Below are 4,372 nucleotides of genomic sequence, written 5' to 3'. Positions count from 1 at the left end.
TTAAATGGAGCGGTGTTTATTCAGAGTCTCTGAACATTTAAAATATTGGTCATTCATCTATTTATTTATTTAATTCTTTAGGTTCTGAGAACGGAGTAGAGGACATGTACTCCCCAGGCAGGTGCCCTCCTGCTCCAGTGTGACATCCCTGGGCCCTGTACTTCTAATCTCTGGGTTGTAAAAGTTTATTTTTAATGAATACTAACAATAAATTATTTTGCAGGTACAGCATTGAAATCATTTTTCTTTTTCTGTGTATTTTGTTTTCAAGATCTACGTACTGTTTACTAAATTTTCCAATTTTCATATTCAATTTCCTAATACATGTTCTGCTTCTGTTGTATTTTCTAAGACTTCTTTTCCAAATAAGGGATCTCATGTATCTCAGTCTTGTGTCATTATACTGAAATGATTAGAAAATGACTCTCACATTTAGTTCTATGATCTATTTGGGTGAATTATAGTGAAGGATCTGAGAATGTGATTCAAATTAATTTTTATCTCTACTTTGCTAATTTCCCCAGAAACATTTGTTAAAATAAAGTATTTATTCCCAGTTGAAATATGACATTTTAGTTCATTACACATGTGAGTTTATATTTTGTCACTGAGTTTCACTATGACAATGTCTTACTCAAGATAACTCAATAGAAAATTTCCAAAAGAATAAGTATGAATCCTGTAATTCCAGTCTTCTATTTCAGATCAGCTGGGATTACACAGGGTTCCTTATGTTTTCATTTATTTTTGTCACTGGACCGTCAATATTTGCATATAACATAGCTGATATTTTTACAGGTTTTCACTGAATTTATAAATCAATTTCAGAAGTATTAAAATTTCTCACTATTCTACATTTTCATACATGTACATGACTGCCAATTTATGAAGAATTTTATTCCACTCAATGCTGTTTAACAAGCATATATACAATGCTAAACATATCTTTTCTTTAACTAACTTGTAAGCTTTTTATTCTTTTATGGATACTATTCCAAATGGAGTTTTACTGCTAATTTCAAGTGTGTAGATTTACAATAGAATTTTGTTATTATTTTCATCTACTACTTCATTAACTTCATTAACTTTTCCCTTAGTTGTAATATTTTTTATACATTCCTTATATTTTCTATTTAAAGTTATGTGATTTCAAAATAGAGCAACAAATTATTCTTGGCTTTTGTAATCAGGAAGAAGACATTATTACTCATAACAATGAAAATATAGGTAAATATAAATAGCTGTATATGATATTTATTTGTGTGCCTCATATTTCTGAGATCTAAATGTCTTACATGGCTGACCAATATCAGAATCTGGCTGAGAACTAGAGAAAAGAAGATGAAAATCATAAAATTATGTTTTACATTTCATTGTGTGCTATAACAATACCAAAGTATCATAATTCTTTTCTATTTTTCATGAAATTCCCAGAAGAAAATGGCAAAACAAAATCATTCCACGGAGACTGAATTTATCCTCACTGGATTAACAGAGAAACCAGAGCTCCAGCTGCCCCTTTTCCTCGTCTTCCTGGGAATATACGTGTTTACTGTGGTGGGGAACCTGGGCATGATCACCCTGATCGGGCTCAGTGCTCCCCTGCACACCCCCATGTACTAGCTCCTCAGCAGTCTGTCCTTCATTGACCTGTCTTGCTCCACGGTCATTACCCCCAAAATGTTGGTCAACTTTGTGACAAAGAAGAATATCATCTCCTACCCTGAATCCATGACTCAACTCTACTTCTTTGTGTTTTTTATTATCTCAGAGTGTCACATGTTGGCTGCAATGGTATATGACCACTATGTTGCCATCTGCAGCCCCCTACTTTACAATGTCACCATGTCTCCTCAAGTCTGCTGCTGGATGGTAGCTGTGGTGTACAGTGTGGGTTTGGTTGGTGCCACGGCTCACACAGTGTGCATGCTGAGGGTGTATTTTTACAGTGCTTATGTAATAAACCATTACTTTTGTGATCTCCTTCCACTACTGGAGCTCTTCTGTTCCCCTACATTTGTTAATGAGATAGTGCTTCTATGCTTAAATGCTTTTAATTTTTTCCTGCCAACACTGACTATGCTTTCCCCCTACATCTCCATCATAGCCAGCATCCTCCGCATTCGCTCCACTTCGGGCAGATCCAAAGCCTTCAGCACTTGCGGCTCCCACATCTCAGCAGTAGATGTCTTCTTTGGTTCTCTTGCATCAGTCAATTCCATGCACCAGAGTAAGATGTCATCTGTGTTTTACACTATTATCATTCCCAGGCTAAACCCCCTTATATATAGTTTGAGGAATAGGGATGTAAAATTTGCCTTAAAAATGTTCTTTGACAACAAAAGTATACAGCTGAATTAGTGAGGTTTTTGTTGTTGTGACCATAACATTTAGAAATGAAGGTAACTCACAGGATGAAACATATATTTTACTTCATGGTTGCAGGCGTTTCCACCATGGATCACTGGTTTCATTGCAAAAGGCTCTGATGTCAGAGAGTGGCTGAGTACACTGCTCGCCTACTGGTACTCGGGAAGCAAAGTAAGAAAAAGAACAGGAGCAAAGGCTCACCTTCATAGGCTCACCTTTGCTGACCTACTTCTTATACGAGGCCAAAGCCACGAAAGGTCATTTAGCAGTGACCCTCTTTGTGGTTCATCCATTGATGGAGTTAGCACCATGCCAATCCAGTAACCTCAACTGGTATCTGTTAGTTGATTCTGTGGATAATCAAGTATAACCATCATATATGACAAAAGGAATAGTCTGATTAAGTAAAATTTTATAATTGCTGTGATTCCATAAATATTCAACAACCATGTATGTGTGACAAATTATTAATTTATCCTCTATAGTAGGTTATTTGGAGAACAATTGTAAGACTAGGACTTGATTCACAGGGTCTGACACAGAGGATGTGACTTCTGACATGTCCCAATAAATATTCACCCAGGATAATACAAATACCTTTGAAAACTGACAAGCTGTGTGATTTTTCATGTGCCTAATATTGTTCCATTTATGTAAAATTTATTTGTCTAACTTGAGGTGATAAATACATTTGGTCAGTTTCCTAGGATAATCTGATTTTTTTATAATATTTTCTAATCTAAATTATTATCAAACATTTCTGAAAATGTGTACTGTAAAAATAAATATTTTTGACCATTTGGAACATATAAAATACAACTCAGAATTCTTACTACTTGTGTAGAATTATAAAAAGAAATATGGAATCATATGATAGGTGGTAAGAAAATTTTTACCCACAAGGAGGTAACAACATACTGGACAATGTTTACAGTAATAACCAGGGGTGAATGCAATAGATATGTGTTAACATATGTTTACGTAATTCCTTTCCAAAAGTTGGGGATGATTCCGCCTTCTCATTTTCCTATCACTTCTGTTTTAATTTCTCTTATTCCAAAGAGATCATATTTTGTTTTTCCCCCAATTCAAACTCAGTTTTAACATTGGCTTTCTTTCACTATTCCAATTAATGTGAGTTCTTTACTCTTAGTGAAGCCAGAGATGACTAATTCTTTTCTGCCTAATGACAAGTAACACTTCTTCATAAAAGTCTATATCTACTCAGGGCAAAAAAATATATACATTTTTGAAAATATTTTAAGCCAATAAATTTCCTTCTCTAGTTAGCTCAGTTAAGCTGATGTTCTTGAAAAATTACAATCCAAATATTTGAGGTAATCTTCTGGAAAGACATCAGTCTCTTGATTAAGTTTCACTGTCTCTTTATGGGCATATGTATATTAGATAAATAAATATATACATATACACCAACGTGCATGACATGCTAATCAGTTGGAATTTAATTTGTATTATTTGAATGTGCTCTGCTAGATTCATATGTATGACTTTATACTTATTACCCTAGACATGAACAAGCAAATACACATTTTTTCATGTAAATGAATATTAAATATATGACTGTAATTTTTTTTTATTTTTACAAACATTTCTGTTTGCCTGAAACTGTTAATATGTTTTTAAAAGATTAGAAATGCCTGTACTGTTTTTTTGTTTTGTTTGTTTGTTTGTTTTTTGAGACAGGATCTCACTATGCATTTCAGGCTGACCTTGGGCTCACTTTGTAGCCTATGCTGGTCTCTAATTTGCAAGGATCTGCCTGCCTCAGGCCTCCCAAGTGCTGGGATTACAGGCGCGCATCACCACACCTGGCTTATTACCTTCTTTTTTTTTTCCTGTAATGTTTTTAAAATCATGTTTAGAGATCTGGGAAGACATGTTGTTAAAATATTATCTCAAATACTATATGTAGTCCGAATCAGAGATGGAGCTCTGTTATGACTTGTGCCTAGATGTCCCCCCAAAGTTTCATATGGGCAGA

General features: G+C 34.5%; 1 pseudogene; it reads left to right on the top strand.

The window, feature by feature from the left end:
* The first annotated feature begins 1,440 nt into the window (after window positions 1–1,440).
* Window positions 1,441–2,694, top strand: LOC100724390 (olfactory receptor 8G50-like; annotated as a pseudogene).
* The last annotated feature ends 1,678 nt before the right edge of the window (window positions 2,695–4,372 follow it).

This window comes from Cavia porcellus, unplaced genomic scaffold, assembly GCF_034190915.1.
Source record: "Cavia porcellus strain 051 isolate PalLab524CR breed Dunkin Hartley unplaced genomic scaffold, mCavPor4.1 scaffold_9, whole genome shotgun sequence".
Classification (NCBI taxonomy): domain Eukaryota; kingdom Metazoa; phylum Chordata; class Mammalia; order Rodentia; family Caviidae; genus Cavia; species Cavia porcellus.
Note: the sequence above shows the minus strand (reverse complement) of the source record. Positions and strands in the feature narration are given on the sequence as shown.